Source organism: Ranitomeya variabilis, chromosome 2 (assembly GCF_051348905.1).
Source record: "Ranitomeya variabilis isolate aRanVar5 chromosome 2, aRanVar5.hap1, whole genome shotgun sequence".
NCBI lineage: Eukaryota > Metazoa > Chordata > Amphibia > Anura > Dendrobatidae > Ranitomeya > Ranitomeya variabilis.
Window position 1 is genome coordinate 1067087915 of NC_135233.1, and position 17849 is coordinate 1067105763.

At 47.0% G+C, this 17849-nt stretch overlaps 1 protein-coding gene across 1 annotated transcript in view; it reads left to right on the forward strand.

The window, feature by feature from the left end:
• The window catches only part of PTCHD4 (patched domain containing 4), a 200758-nt gene that overhangs the window by 143340 nt on the left and 39569 nt on the right, over positions 1-17849 (forward strand).

The following is a 17849-nucleotide window of genomic DNA, read 5'->3' on the forward strand; positions in this document are numbered from 1 at the left end:
TGGAGACAGTGAGGCTGGAGCATGTACATCACTGGAGACAGTGAGGCTGGAGCATGTACATCACAGGAGACAGTGAGGCTGGAGCATGTACATCACTGGAGACAGTGAGGCTGGAGCATGTACATCACTGGAGACAGTGAGGCTGGAGCATGTACATCACAGGAGACAGTGAGGCTGGAGCATGTGCATCACAGGAGACAGTGAGGCTGGAGCATGTACATCACAGGAGACAGTGAGGCTGGAGCATGTACATCACTGGAGACAGTGAGGCTGGAGCATGTACATCACAGGAGACAGTGAGGCTGGAGCATGTGCATCACTGGAGACAGTGAGGCTGGAGCATGTACATCACAGGAGACAGTGAGGCTGGAGCATGTGCATCACAGGAGACAGTGAGGCTGGAGCATGTACATCACAGGAGACAGTGAGGCTGGAGCATGTACATCACTGGAGACAGTGAGGCTGGAGCATGTACATCACAGGAGACAGTGAGGCTGGAGCATGTACATCACTGGAGACAGTGAGGCTGGAGCATGTACATCACTGGAGACAGTGAGGCTGGAGCATGTACATCACAGGAGACAGTGAGGCTGGAGCATGTACATCACAGGAGACAGTGAGGCTGGAGCATGTGCATCACAGGAGACAGTGAGGCTGGAGCATGTACATCACAGGAGACAGTGAGGCTGGAGCATGTACATCACTGGAGACAGTGAGGCTGGAGCATGTACATCACAGGAGACAGTGAGGCTGGAGCATGTGCATCACTGGAGACAGTGAGGCTGGAGCATGTACATCACAGGAGACAGTGAGGCTGGAGCATGTGCATCACAGGAGACAGTGAGGCTGGAGCATGTACATCACAGGAGACAGTGAGGCTGGAGCATGTACATCACTGGAGACAGTGAGGCTGGAGCATGTACATCACAGGAGACAGTGAGGCTGGAGCATGTACATCACTGGAGACAGTGAGGCTGGAGCATGTACATCACAAGAGACAGTGAGGCTGGAGCATGTACATCACTGGAGACAGTGAGGCTGGAGCATGTACATCACTGGAGACAGTGAGGCTGGAGCATGTACATCACTGGAGACAGTGAGGCTGGAGCATGTACATCACAGGAGACAGTGAGGCTGGAGCATGTACATCACTGGAGACAGTGAGGCTGGAGCATGTACATCACAAGAGACAGTGAGGCTGGAGCATGTACATTACAGGAGACAGTGAGGCTGGAGCATGTACATCACTGGAGACAGTGAGGCTGGAGCATGTACATCACTGGAGACAGTGAGGCTGGAGCATGTACATCACTGGAGACAGTGAGGCTGGAGCATGTACATCACTGGAGACAGTGAGGCTGGAGCATGTGCATCACAAGAGACAGTGAGGCTGGAGCATGTACATCACAAGAGACAGTGAGGCTGGAGCATGTACATCACTGGAGACAGTGAGGCTGGAGCATGTACATCACTGGAGACAGTGAGGCTGGAGCATGTACATCACTGGAGACAGTGAGGCTGGAGCATGTACATCACTGGAGACAGTGAGGCTGGAGCATGTGCATCACAGGAGACAGTGAGGCTGGAGCATGTACATCACAGGAGACAGTGAGGCTGGAGCATGTACATCACAGGAGACAGTGAGGCTGGAGCATGTACATCACTGGAGACAGTGAGGCTGGAGCATGTACATCACAAGAGACAGTGAGGCTGGAGCATGTACATTACAGGAGACAGTGAGGCTGGAGCATGTACATCACTGGAGACAGTGAGGCTGGAGCATGTACATCACAGGAGACAGTGAGGCTGGAGCATGTACATCACTGGAGACAGTGAGGCTGGAGCATGTACATCACTGGAGACAGTGAGCTGGAGCATGTACATCACAGGAGACAGTGAGGCTGGAGCATGTACATCACAGGAGACAGTGAGGCTGGAGCATGTACATAACGGGAGATGATAGTGCTGCAGCACAAATATCAGAGGAGACGCTGGGGCTGTCACTGCTGTTTTCATCTGTTGCATGGGAGCGCTTCCCACACTAACTCTGTCCGCAGAATATGTCCAGGCGCTGGCACTACGCATAATCTTTCAATGCATACACTGCTTTTTTCAATAGTGAACATTGCGTGTACATACTCACAGTGCAAGAACAAATTAAAAGGCTGGCAAGCAAAACCGCCTGCCCGAGCACTGTGGTCCCAGGGAATCTGCCCGGGGGCTGGGGTAAAGGTCGCGGGCTGGACGTTCCCCACCCTCATTCTAGCACATCATGGTACATATAAATTAAAGGTTTAAACCAACAATCCTAACTCCTACTATACACTGCAGGATCTGACAACAGAAAGTTTGTTGTCTGTTACCATGGAGATGTATAGTTCACAGTAGCTCAGGTGTTGTGGACACAAAATAGTAGGAACATTTTAATCAAGATTATTTCAAGTTGTTTATTTTTTTATTAAAGATGCATCTCAACAATAAAAAAAATAATTGATCTAAAAATTGTGAAAAATGTCGAAGCCTTTGGAACGCTATCATGCATCATTCAGAGAAAATAGACTTGTAGCCTTGCGTGGTACTGCACCTAAGTCTCTGAGCTTAGGATAAGCTGTAGTACCACACACAGCGGTAGACCCCTCACCAATAACATATTGAAGAAAAATGGTTGTAACTCTAAAATGTATTTAACGAGTCACCCAACATAATATAAAACGTCCTCAACCATAATAACAAACAAGGTTTTCCACTGATCGTATAAGGCTTTAATGAACATTTCTCTTTAAAGAGACACAATACAAGCTAAATATATATTTACCTTAATTTAGTTAATCAACCGGTCTCCATACTTCTTTTTCTTGCCCAGACCTAAGAAAGAAAAACAGTCTCTAGTAATTGATATTGCGATTATGATTATGACAGATGACGGATAGTGAAGTCAATAGAATATTTGTGTTTTAGTGGGAAGGAGGACAGAGGGAATACTAAACGGTTTTATATAATTTTCTACTTGGCTGAATTTCTCCAGAGTCCCTCTGGTGATTTAATATAGACACAGAAGAGAGATTTTTACCTTTCGGAGTAAATGTAAGTTACATCCACAAAGTCGTAAATTGCATTTTAAAACCACAGGAGGTTTGAGGTTACGGGCTGAGTAAGTGGACATAGAACAGAACATCTATAGGATCGGTGGTGAGAAGGAGTTCTGCGATAAACTGCTTTCTCTGTGGCTCATCTTGGGTTTCGCTATGGGTTTCTATGACATCTGTGTATGTGAATACCCGCTCAGGTTATGAAACAAGTAACACCAACGTGATGACTTACCGTCAATATGCCACCAGCGGAAAATATGGGAACAGGTGGCTCACCTGCTGTTTCTGTAGCCCAACCTCTGGTGATCGGAGCCTGGAGGGAATTATTCTTATTTCAGCAATGAAAGGCTCAGATGGGAACAACCCTTGTTCTTCATCATGTCCTCTGATGGATTTCTACAAGATAGCTTCAGAATTTGTTTAGAGACGAGTGAACCAATTCATAATGACTAAAATTTGTTATGAATTTCCTGAAAATGTCAGTTTCTGGCAAATCGGAAATTTATAGGGCTTGATTCACAGAAATTTGGCAAAATGTCAGAAAGATGGTGGACATTATGCTGTTTATTATTTTAACCCCCTTCTCTGTGTTTAACTGTAAACTACCTTATACTTATTTGTCCTAGACCCTCACTTGTCCATACACTGGCTTGCTGAATTTCCCTGGTCCTCCAAACCTTTCTTGTGTTTTTCCAGTGCTCCCTTCCATTTTTGAAGCCAGTGATTGGCCTCAAGTAGTCACATGTGAGATCATGTCACTGACGTCAATGACATATGTCACCGTCCACGTGACCATATGATCACTTGCCTCAGCACGAGAAGAGGGTCGGGGTCGGTGTTAGGACCTATTCTCTTCAACAGATTAACGATCTGGTAGAAGGTTTACACAGTAAATTATTGATATTTGCAGATGATACAAAACTATGTAAAGCGGTCAATACAAGAGAAGAGGGTATTCTGCTACAGATGGATCTGGATAAGTTGGAAACTTGGGCCGAAAGGTGGCAGATGCTATTTAACAATGATAAATGTAAGGTTATACACATGGGAAGAAGGAATCAATATCACCATTACAGACTGAACAGGAAACCACTGGGTAAATCTGACATGGAGAAGGACTTCGGGATCCTAGTTCATGATAAACTCCCCTGGAGCAGCCAGTGCCAGGCAGCAGCTCCCAAGGCAAACAGGATCATGGGGTGCATAAAAGAGGTCTGGATACACATGATGAGAGCATTATACTGCCTCTGTACAAATCCCTGGTTAGACCGCACATGGAGCACTGTGTACAGTTTTGGACATCGGTGCTCAGGAAGGATATAATGGAACTAGAGCAAGTACAAAGGGCAACAAAATTAATAAAGGGGATGGGGGAACTACAATACCCAGAGAGATTAGCAAAATAAAGATTATTAAGTCTAGAAAAAAGACGACTGAGGGGCGATCTAATAACCATGTATAAGTATATAAGGGGGCAATACAAATATCTCTCCGAGGATCTCTTTATACCAAGGAAGGTGATGGTCACGAGGGGGCATTCTCTGCGTCTGAAGGAGAGAAGGTTTTTTCACCAACATAGAAGAGGATTCATTATAGCTAGAGCAGGGAGAATCCGGAATTCCTTGCCTGAGGAGCTGGTGATGGCGAACTCAGTCGAGGGGTTCAAGAGAGGCCTGGATGTCTTCCTGGAGCGTAACAATATTGTATCTTACAGTTATTAGGTTCTTTAGAAGGACGTAGATCTGGGGATTTAGTCTGATGGAATATAGGCTGAACTGGATGGACAAATGTGTTTTTTCGGCCTTGCTAACTATGTTACTATATTACTATGTTACTATAGAGCACCAGAAAAACTGAACACTTAGTGAGCTGTGGTCTGGTGAGCTGTGGTGGAGAAGGCAGCATAAGGCCTCGTTCACACTTCCGTTTTTTTACAGTCAGTCACAATCCGTCAAAATCTTGAAAAGATGAATCCTGTGCAGATTGTAAAAAACTGATGCACTGGATCCGTTTTTTTGACGGATCCGTCGAGGCAGTTGCCAAAAATGTAAGGCTTTGTGCACGCGTTGTGTTGTGTATGCGTTTTCGCTGCGAAAACACTTACACAACACAACCCATTGAATTCAATGGGATACTCACCTTCCGGCGCCCCCCGAAGCCTTCCCTGCGGCCCCCACAGCCTTCCCGATCCTCGTGATGCTGCTGGCGAAACAATGACCTGTGATGACGTAGCGGTCTCGCGTGATGCTACGTCATGCTGGGGTCATTTCGCAAGGCATCCCCGGGAATGGGAGCAGGCGGGAGCATCGAGAGGATCGGGAAGGCTGCGGGGGCCGCTGGAAGATGAGAATATCATGATTTTTTATTTTTTTATTATTTTTAACATATCTTTTTACTATTGATGCTGTATAGGCAGCATCAATAGTAAAAAGAGAGAGAGCACGAGAGAGAATTTCCCTGACTGGAAATTTTTCAGCGCATTCTCAGTTTCAAAAGACGGAATCCGTCGCTGGATTCCGTCTTTTGACGGACAGCGACAGATCCTGCGCCCATAGGCTTCCATTATAGCCAACGACGGACGGCACAGGATCCGTCGCTGACCGACTTTTCAACGTACAAAAAAAAAGTTCCTCTGTGCTTTGTCTCCGCCCGACGAACAGCGATTTTATGACGGATGCAGCGCACGACGGACGAAACGGAAGGCCATCCGTCACAATCCATCGCTAATACAAGCCTATGAGAAAAAAAACGGATCCAGCAGAAACTTTTGCTGGATCTGTTTTTTTCTAAAAACGACGGATTGTTACTGATGCCAAAAAACGGAAGTGTGAAGGAGGCCTAAGAGTAGAAGAGATAAAATATCATAGAAGTGTTACGCTATAATAAACACATGTATGTAAACAATAAATATTTTATTGAGGTGCACAACCAATTGTACAATAATAATTATAAGTTAATAATTAAAATCAATAAGCAATGAAAGCAAGGGGAGGCCGATGAGAGACACAAAAAATGAAGGTAAGAAAACAACACAAGGGGTAGCCACCAGATTGCAGAATACTACCATGGAATGATGCACATGTATGCATATGCACATATGTATATCCACAAAGTGAATTACAACACAATTCTGAAAGCTATAACTGTAGAAATTTGGTGCAATTTAATACGCAAAATTAAATCAATAGTAAAGCGATAAAGATGCATTATAGTCGGACATAACCACAAATAAAAATAGAATGTGTCACCATATTCACCTCCATCTCGGACCCAAAGAGCAGTTAGGGACATGTGAGTATGGTGTACTCTATAATAATTTTCTACCCTCCGTTTAGTATGTTTTGGGTTTGGGTAGAGCAGAAATGTATTTTTATGACAATCGGGACAATCTGTGCTTGGATCGAATCAAATAAATCTGCCCTAAACTATTTTCGGGAGATTTGCTCATCTCTATAAGGGATCCATCATCAATAAGTACTAAAGGTGCCTATACACATTAGATGGAGGTCAGCTCAACCTATCAATTTGGCTTGTTCGCTATCTAGTGTTCAGTGGTGTAGAGGTGTGACTATACAACTGCACCTTATGTTTTGTGTACCTTTATATTCTTTCCCTCTGGAAGAGGCTTTTTGCCCTTTGTTCATTAAAAATACACGATTTTGAGAAATCGAAATTTGGCAGGGTACTGTATTGTCATCTAATACTCTAGGTTAGTGTTTCTCAACTCCAGTCCTCAAGACCCACCAACAAGTCAACTCCAGTCCTCAAGACCGACCAACAGGTCAATTCCAGTCCTCAAGACCCCCCAAAAGGTCAACTCCAGTCCTCAAGACCCACTAATGGGTCAATTCCAGTCCTCAAGACCCACCAAAAGGTCAACTCCAGTCCTCAAGACCCACCAACAGGTAAACTCCAGTCCTCAAGACCCACCAACAGGTCAAGTCCAGTCTGTAAGACCCCCAACAGGTCAACTCCAGTCCTCAAGACTCACCAACAGGTCAACTGCAGTCCTCAAGACTCACCAACAGGTCAACTCCAGTCCTCAAGACCCACCAACAGGTCAAGTCCAGTCCTCAAGACCCATCAACAGGTCAACTCCAGTCCTCAAGACCCACCAACAGGTAAACTCCAGTCCTCAAGACCCACCAACAGGTCAAGTCCAGTCCTTAAGACCCTTCAACATGTCAACTCCAGTCCTCTAGACCCACCAACAAGTCAACTCCAGTCTGTAAGACCCCCAACAGGTCAACTCCAGTCCTCAAGACCCCCAAAAGGTCACCTCCAGTCCTCAAGACCCACTAATGGGTCAATTCCAGTCCTCAAGACCCACCAACAGGTCAACTCCAGTCCTCAAGACCCACCAACCGGTCAACTCCAGTCCTCAAGACCCACCAACAGGTCAAATCCAGTCCTCAAGACGCATCAACAGGTCAACTCCAGTCCTCTAGACCCCCCAACAGGTCAACTCCAGTCTGTAAGACCACCCCAACAGGTCAACTCCAGTCCTCAAGACCCCCAAAAGGTCAACTCCAGTCCTCAAGACCCACTAATTAGGTTAATTCCAGTCCTCAAGACCCACCAACAGGTCAACTCCAGTCCTCAAGACCCACCAACAGGTCAACTCCAGTCCTCAAGACCCACCAACAGGTCAAGTCTAGTCCTCAAGACCCCCAAAAGGTCAACTCCAGTCCTCAAGACCCACTAATGGGTTAATTCCAGTCCTCAAGACCCACCAAAAGGTCATGTTTTCAGGATTTCCTTAGTATTGCATAGGTGATGGATTTAATGCTTGAGCCAGTGATGAAATTATCACCTGTGCAATACTAAGGATATCCTGAAACCTTGACCTGTTGGAGGGTCTTGAAGACTGGAGTTGAGAAACACTGCTGTAGGAAGACCACCATCGCAAATATTGTTTCTGAAGTCACCTCCAAATTGAGATGCCTTCTGCTAGACCTTTTGAGCCTAACCTTGATTTCATAACACCATTGAGCTCATTTTGCAGTTGGTTCATTGATTTTAAGGTCCTGGTTTATAAAAAATATAAATCTTTAGAAATATAAAGCATGTATTGGTTTTCTACAATAGGAGAGTCGGCGTCTCCCGGAGATGTAAATCTTTCTCCATAAGCACTTTACTGTAATTGGCTCAGGGTTTTGCTAGGCTCAGGATTTGACTCTAGTATTGATAAGGCTTTCCACTTGAAGAATGTAGATATAGAATATTTAATTCTCAGCGGGGGGCAGGACTCAGCTCACACTTTGCTAATTAAAATGGCTTTTCTTTTGGTGTTAACTTAAATTGCAGAACTGCCTTCAGGAAATGCTAAAAATATACTGCAGCGCTAATGATATGTAACCGATAAAATAGGTTTAGATGATATTTTCAAGCTTCATTACTCTGGAGTACAGCTAATCTTTTCTGTGGTGTAGTTATTTAATGAATTACTAATATCTGAGAAATTAATATTTTACTTATTTATGTAAATTAGACAAATGAACTTCATACAGTAATTGAAGGTTATTTTCTAGATTGGGTTACACATCCCAAAAGTTTTGACTTCAGGTATATGCCTTCATGGGAGAATGTTACTTTACAATAGTTCTCAATACTAAAGCATTGTGCTGTAGTGTACAAGCGATAGCAGGTTCAAGTCCCGTAAAAGAATAATTAAAAAAAATTAAATAAAAAAATTCAAATTAACCCCTTATTCCCAGTCTGTAAGTAAAATAAATGTATATCACTAAGCATATTTCATATTATCACATCTACTAACGTCTGATATTTCAAGACAAAGATTTATTCCTTACATTGAAAGCAATAAAAAAACACAAACCCCAAACTCACTCACTAATCTACTGGTGCAGTCACTGTGTACATACATTATAGTACTGATCCTGAGTTACATCCTGTATTATACTCCAGAGCTGCACTCACTATTCTGCTGGAGCAGTCACTGTGTACATACATTACATTACTGATCCTGAGTTACATCCTGTATTATACTCCAGAGCTGCCCTCACTATTCTGCTGGTGCAGTCACTGTGTACATACATTACATTACTGATCCTGAGTTACATCCTGTATTATACCCCAGAGCTGCACTCACTATTCTGCTGGTGCAGTCACTGTGTGCATACATTACTGATCCTGAGTTACTGTGACACCCCAAGAATCCAGCTGTCACAGTGGTATTGCCTGGCTCCCGGGGAGGGTGATGCCATGTCTGGAAGCGAGAAGGAATCCCCTTGGCAAGTAACACTAGCATACAACACTTTCCTGACTCCAGGCCAGAAGGGGGAGCTCTAGACCCGGTTTCAGAGTAACTTCCCTATAAGTTCTGGTCTGGAGGAGGAGTTAGTGGTTAGTCTGTGTGAGACAGTGAAGGGCGAGGAAGCACGTGAGGAGAAAGAAACTGGGAGTGGAGCTGCGATTGAGCTCACCCCCAGGATTGAGCGCCAAAGAAACCAGACACAGGGGTCTGAGGTTGTGCTCTACCTGTGGGGAGCTATACCAACTCTGCTGCAACACCATCAGCCCCAGTGGACCCCTTTAAGCAGCATCGGCCATCCCTTGCCGAGTACCACAGGTGGCGTCACGAACATTACTACATTAGACTTTATTTCCCACTACACTTTATCCCCTTTATTTAGACGCCCAGGGCCACGGACCGGGTCACAGCCACCGTGACTTCCCCTTTAAGAACTGTGCTGACCCAGTACCAAGTATTCCACGGTCCTAATGGGGGCGCCATTACATCCTGTAGATCTTTTATTCTAAAAATGAAAAACATGACAATAATAATAACAGAAACAAAACAGAAATATCGGCCAGAAAATAAATCAGTATAATGAACACTGGTCCAGCCGCTCATTTTCTCCTATCACACATATTATATATATATACACAGAATAATAACTAATATTAAGTACTTACACCTTCTGGTCCGGTGAACAAAATAATAACAAATAAACAATAGCAAACAAAACTATATACAGAAACAATTTTTATTATTATTATTATTTTTTATTTTTTAATTATATATATATTTTTTTAAAAATAATTTTAAATAAAATGACTACAAACTATACAAATATATATAATACTAAGCTATCCACCACCCCACACTCAAGCCCACTATTCCCAACCCCCGCACTGACCTGAGAGCTGGTCCTGCATCTCATGCCTCAGTCCATGTCCAATGTCCATAGGCCAGATCAGGCAGTGCCAGTTTTTCCCCCAAACACCCCAGAGTCCCATAGTCCCACAAGATAAACCCACCTCCCGCCTTTCCCATCACTCAACCTAACACCTAACCCCAAATCTATATCCCTATATACAATATATACAATATATACAGAAAAAACACAATAACCGCAAATCACAAAGCCCAATTTCAGCCCCTGCAGCCCTACATCACTGTATACCGATCAAACAAAACAAAAATCTACAGTGTCACAGCAGCCCACCACCAGAAAAGGAGACGACCAGACTAGGGCACACTAAAAGAAAAGCTCCTCCAGATGAGAGAGGCCCTAAATGTGCCCAGTCTCTCATACTCCAGAGAGCGCACCTTCACCAGGTTACCGAGTATGGTCCTAAACACATCGTCCACTGGGAGGATTTTCCGTTGTGTCGATACTAAGCACCATGCATTCCACGTGTGATACCTAACCACTGCGCTAACTAAAAATAAGGTGCAGCGGTCCCGACCACCAAGGTCTCTGAATGCTCCGTAGGCCCATTCCGCATAGGAGAGAATGGCAAGCCGAGACGAGCCAATGGAGGCGCTCACCCTGTTGTACACCTCTGTGTTGAAGGGACAACGAAGCAGGAAGTGGTCCATGCTTCCCAGCACGGTAAAACAATGCTCCCGAGGACACTTCCTGTCCTCAGAGCTCCTACACTTCAGATTGTCCCTCACACACAGTTTCCCATGGAAGCAGCGCCAAGCCGAGTTCCAAAACTTCAAGGGGATCCTGATAGAATTCAAAAGATGCAAACCCACCCCAAGATCCCGACATGGGCAATCCCTGAGTGCCAGAGGCCTCTGGAAATGAGTCAACAGAACCCTATTGTCAAGGAGTTTCCTTGGCAGAGTCCTGATTTCCCACATTCCCAGACCCCACTAGCGAATTACCATCAGAAACAAGGTAGCAGAAGCCAGAAGATGTCCATGCGGTGTGCGAAGATCCTCCACTTTCCCTCCTGTCTCCCATTCCTGGAAGAAAGGCTGAAACCATCCCCTACAGGAGAATACCCACGGAGGAGCCCTCTGTTTCCAGAGGTTTGCAATATTGATCTTAATGAAGGTATCCACAAGGAATACCACAACCCTCCCTCCTGACCAGGTTTAGTCTATTCCCGCATAACAGTGGAAAGAATAAACTGTAGACCTGAGTCCAAAGAGACTCCAAGCAAGATGCAAACAGTGGCCAGATAAATCAGTAAAGGGAGCAGGTAAGTTTTGATCCGGTTTACCCTTTCACTTAGGGTCAAAGGCCAACCCTTCCATTGGTTCACCTTCTGAGTGGCGATCTCTAGCCTGCTGTACCAATTTTGTTTGGGGTAATCCCCATGGCCAAATTCGATACCAATGACTTTTGCAGAGACCTTGGGTCCTGGAAGGGTGTCTGGGAGATCAAAACCCAGATCTCCTCCCAGCCAGAGACTCTCACACTTATCCAGGTTGATCTTGGACCCGGATGCCTTCGAGTATCGATCTACCTCTGACATCAGCCACCTTGCCTCCTCGTGAGGGGAAACAAAAACAGTGACATCATTGGCATACGCCACCGCCCTCAGAGTGGCTTCCGGTGCTGCCCGGTCCATCCCGATCCTGGCCAACAGTCCACGCTCCACTCTCCTAAGAAGTGGGTCAATCGCAAACACGTACAGCAGTGGGCTCAAGGGACAACCCTGGCGAACACCAGACCAAACCTCAACAGAGCTGCCAATCTAACCGTTCACAAGCAGGAAACTCTCTGCCCCACTGTACAAGGTGTTAAGCTAATCAACAAACCCCCCGGCAGGCCATATCTCAGGACCAGAGGTACTCGTGATTAACCCGATCAAACGCTTTTGCATGGTCCAGTGACAGCATGTACCCCTTCCAGTAACCAGCCCTACCCTGCTCCACTGCCTTCCATAAACAGAGCACCGCACTTAATTGCGGCCTGGAACAGAGCAATGCTGGGCCTCTGAGAGGAGTCGGGGTGCAAATTTCACCAGCCAATTAAAAAGCACCTTTGCCTGAACATTCTTATCTGCATTGAGAAGCACTATGGGACGCCAATTCTCAATGCAAGATGGGTCCTTACCCTTTAACAAGATGATTAGAGCAGACCTCCTCATTGACTTTGGCAGAGTGCCCGAGGAAAGACACTCATTGAATACCTCAGTCAAGAGGGGAACCAAAGCGTCTTTAAAGGTCTTATAGAATTCAGATGTTAAGCCATCTGGAGCGGGCGATTTTTTGGGGGCAAGCCCTTCAATCGCCAACTTAACTTCCTCTTCCCTGATCATTTCTGTCAAAACATCAAGAAAGGGGTCTACCCCTGGTTCGGGGATGGCTTCAGCCAGGAAAGCTGACATGTCATCCCAATCAAGATCCCTCTTCCCCAAGAGGGGCGAATAGAAGAATCTGACAACCTCCATGATCCCTGGTTTGGATCGCCTCAGGGACCCGCAATGTCGACCAGTCCTGCAACTACTTTACTATTCACTGGCATCTTGCAGTTTCTGTGTTTCTGTAAGGGTCAAAGGCAAGCGGTACTTCCCGTAATCTCTCTCACTTACCAAAGATGCGTGTCTATCATACTGATCCCTCATAAGCAAAGATTTCACTCTGGAGATCTCCTTGCGGCTACCTGCAGTTGAGACAAGATGCTTGAGTTTCCTCCTCAGACCCTGATTCAGGTGGGCCTGCGCAACCTCCTGAGGTTTTAGAGCTGGCCGAAGAATCTCGCCACCCTTTCCTTGAACATCTCCCACCACTCTGACTTACTACTACAAAGATCCAGTAAGGGTACCTGGCTCTGAAGAAAACCCTCAAATGACTGTCTTATCTCCGCTTCTTCCAAGAGAGATGAATTGAGACCCCAAAAGCCTCTTCCCATCCGGAGGTTCTCTGAAACATTCAGAGAAAACAAAATTAAACAGTGGTCGGAGAACTCCACCTCAACAAGCACTGCAGAAGAGACAGCTTCCTCCTTTAAATAAAACCTATCTATCCTGGACTTACAGTTACCTCTATGATAGGTGAACCCCTCGTGGCCTGATGTGTGCCGAATGTGGACATCCACCAGGCGAGCCTCACTAGCTCTACTATTAAGGGCGACGCTATCATAAATCAGCTTGTCTCTGGAACCTCCTCTATCTCGGGCCCTAGTGACAATATTGAAGTCCCGTCCAAAGACAACCTGCTGACTTGTAAAGAGGTAGCGCTTGATCCTCATAAAGACATTTCCGGTCCCACTTAGATTGGGGACCATAGATGTTAATGAGCCTTCATGAGGACATCTAAGATCAGGCACCTCCCCATTTCTAACTCAATAACCCATCAGCATTCCACTGGTGCAGTAAAAAGGACTGCCACTCCACTACATGGCTTGGCCACAAGAGACCAATAGGAGGGCCCGATTCTCCACTCCCTCTTAGCTTTAAACACAGCAGCCATGTTTGGCAGCCTGGTCTCTTGCAAAAAGAAAATGTCAGCGTCAAGCCGGCTGAGAAAATCAAAGGCCGCAAATCTAGCTGTATTTGACTTTATGCTGGCGACATTAATGGACGCCAGCATCAACGGAGTGGGTACCGCCATCATTGGTGTTTGAGTTAGATGGCTTTCTTTTTCTCACTCCCCTTATCCTCTGCCTCAGAAGAGGAATCCTTCCCCCTCTTTAATGACATAGAGGTGTCCATTCCCACGTGTTTTTTCTTTTTATCGTCCTCGTCTCCAGACTCTGGGCCAGTCCCTCCCTCTAAGGACCTTACATTCCCAGAAGAAGGAGACTCGGCAGCCCCTGTAAGCCCCATAGAAACCGGAGCCTCACCCTTAGCTTCCTCCTCAGAGGAAGAGATGTTCTCAAGGGCTTGAAACCGGTAAGAAAGACCAATCAGACGGGAGTCAGTTTTTCCTTCCTCTGACCTTGGTCAGAGCGGGAGATGTTTTATCTCTCTTCTTTCTCTTCTTTTTGTTGCCGAGCTTTCACTTGTCCTCTAGCCACTGCCTATTATCCTCATCCATACTTTCATAGTGGGAGGATTCGGAGGTAGTGGCGCTTTCCACCCTGTGGATCCTCCTGACCTCCTCATCCAATTCATCATCCTTTGGGGCCTCAGAAGCAAGACTGGCATCCAGGACATGGTCTGCACCAGTAGCCCGGGGCTCGCCCAGCTCCCTCTCCTGTCTGCGCATGTCTAGATGCCTCAGCTGGGCTTGCATCTTTTTATTGCTTTTCCTCCTTTACCCCTCAGCTCCCTCACCCCTGCTAGTCCCTTCCCCAGCAGAATCAGCCTCACGGCTTTCTCCCACCTTGTTCATGACTGCATTAGCGAAGTAGCGAGGACAACAGCTGAATGGGTGACCTAACTCACCACACAGGTGGCACCTAATCTCCACACAAGATGCAGCAAGATGGCCGATATTCCCACACAATGCACATTTCTGCACAATGTAGTTTGCACTGAAGTGTGTGGGGTCGCTTCACCTGTGACAGAGCTTCGGTTGCCCTTGGTAGAAGATCAGGATACGATCCTTATCCAGGAAGGAAGATGATGGTATGTGGGCAACCGTACAACCTGAATGCTTAAGTTTTACCATAAACGTCCACGCCCCTGACCAGATACCAAACTCGTCACAGTTTTTCTTTGGCATTTCCACCACCTCTCCATACCAGCCAAGCCATGTCATGATGTCATAACAAGAAAGCGACTCATTATAAGTCATCACAGTCACTTTCTTGACTTGGTTTTGGTGAGACACCACCTGAACGGCAAAGTCTCGCCAGCCGGGCTCATTTTTTGCCAACTCATAGTTCAACCAGAAGAGCTCAAGCCCCTCTGGCCGAACAAAGCTGACACCAAACTCAGGCATGGACTAGGGATGTATCAAGGCGTAGATGGCAATCGCCTTGAAGCCCATCCTCAGCAGGAGCTCCACAACCTTAGACCTTGGAGGACATGCATCACTGCCCCTCCACCAAAGACAGACTACATTCATACGCACACTACCCAGCCCAGCTGTTGGGAGGGACCAGACTGTATCCCACCATTTTGCTCTTGGAAGGCCCCGAGGCCGTGCCTCTATCCAGAAGGATAGATCAACCTCTCGACCTTCTACCATTAGTGATCTCTGCCCCTTCTTTAGAGCCTTCAGGAGGCGCCGCTGCAACATGCCGTCCCCAGAGCCCAGAGACGAGGAGGATGCCCTATTTCCCCCGGAGGTGACAGTGGCATAATTTCTGGCAGGTGCTGCCACCACCGGGGGTCAGCCGGACCAGCAACCACATCCACACCATCAGTATCACTATTACCCACCTCCATAACCCCCTCACCCTCCACCAAACCAGCAACCACACCACTAGACAAAAAAAATTCTTCATTCATACCCATTACCACATTCACTCCTGCTGGACGAGTGACAACAGGGGGTGACATTTTGACCTCGACATCATCAGGCACCAGGGGCTCAGTCTCCTCCACAGGACTGGAGGTGACCTTACCCTTGGTTTTATATGTGTCCTCTGCATTATCAGTTAATAATTTCCGTTGCTTCACTGCTGATGCCAGACACTATTGATCCTTAGCCACTGTGAGGCGCTGCTGATCCTTTATATCAGGATCTTGTTGACCAGCGACACCAACACAGAACAGAACTTTGGGAGGACCAGAACTCCCAGCCACGGCAACCTCACACTGCCGTCGCTTCTCAACTAAGTGATCAGGGGCAGCAGCATTCAGGGGCGCCGAGGCTACCAGAGCTGCCCCCGACATCGGGCTGCTCCCCTTTCCCACTGAGGAGCGCACCACAGTACCATACACCCACCGCCGGGCCGTCCCCACTATTCAGCCTCTCGGCTGATGCACCTCCTGCTATGTTCCTGCTACTGCAAGCAGAGACGAAGTTCTGCGCCTCACTACCGTGCTCTGTAATGTCCACGCGCCTTTGCACCGGATCCACAGCAGAACCCGGGCTGGGCTGGGCAATGGGGCTTATACAATGAGCTGACCTTGCAGCTGACTCAGGAGGTACAGGGGGGGGGGGCATACACGTCGCTTACCGCTTCCTGCAGCTTTGGCTTGGTGGTTTTCTTTGCCTTTTTCTTCTGGCCCCCAGGTGCCTTCTCTGGTAAATTATCACCAAGATGGAAGTTCTGAAGGCACACTGGGGAGAGCTTTATTTCCACCATTAGCACCCCTCCCTGGCAGCTGTTGTCACTGTCCTCACCAGAGCCAGCAGAACTGCACCCAGATGTTAATGTCGCCTGTCCTGCAGGGAGCTCGCTTCACGTGGGCTGTAGGTGACTTTGCAGACTGCCAGGTGGGGTTTCTGCTGGTCATCATCCTCCTCGTCATCATCATCATCATCATCCACCTGGCTCTCAGGCTGCAGCCCCATCTGCCTTTGCTCCCTGTTATCAGCCATTTCTCTGAATCGGTCTTCATTCTGCAGTTGTTCTTTAAATGGTCCACTTTTTTTCTCTGATGAATGCTTTCCTCACCTCTAGCTCATTAATTTCAAGCCTCTTTAATTCAACCTGGAGTTGGGTCTTCCTCGGCATCGGCAGCTTTAGCGCTTGTGCAGCGCAGCTCCTTCTGGAGCCTCCTCAGGGTCTTACTCGCATCTTCATCCTCATGGAAGTGGCTCATGACCCGGGAGCCATAGGTGGACACAGACTCCAGGGTTCACTGCAGCCCCCAACCTTCCTCAGTGAGGTCGGCCTCACATCCGCGAGCACTCAGCTTTCCTCCGGAAGGGCTGCCATCTCGTATGCTAGCAGGCTTCTCCATGTTGGAAGCCTTGCAGCTTCTCTGGGTCTCTGCAGACCTGGGGGAGTAGGAGCCACATTGCTGTGACTCCTGGTGGAGAGTCTCACCCCCGAGTCCTCTGATGTGCAGGTCAGTTGCTGGTTTTTACTGCCCCGCGCCGACCTGGCCCAGGAAGCAGTAGCCTGGGACTTGACTCCTTCACTCATCCCATGAAACCCACTCCCTCCCTGGGTTGCCAGAGAGGCAACAGGAAATTAGGGAGGTTAATAAGTGGCTCAAGAAATAGTGTAGGAAGGAGGGGTTTGGGTTCCTGCAGAACTGGGCCGACTTCTCAGTTGGCTACAGGTTCTATGCTAGGGACGGACTGCACCTCAGTGGGGAAGGTACAGCTGTGCTGGGGAGAGAATGGCTAAAAGGTTGGAGGAGTGTTTAAACTAGGGATTAGGGGGAGGGTATTCATTTTATAGGAGGGGAAGATAGTGCAGATAGAGACCTGGGCACAAATAAGGAAGTTGGGGGTGGCGGCGGCATGGGGGGTGGGGTTAGAACAATTAATAATTTAAAAAAGAATAGATGTACAGAGAGATAAATAAAGTGTATGTATACTAAGAACCCTCGCCAACAAAATGGACGAATTAGAATTAATGGTGTTGGAGCATAATTATGACATGGTGGGGATATCTGAAACGTGGCTGGCTGAGAGCCATGACTGGGCTGTTAACTTGCAGGGCTATAGTCTGTTCAGAAATGACTGAATGGATAAGCGAGGGG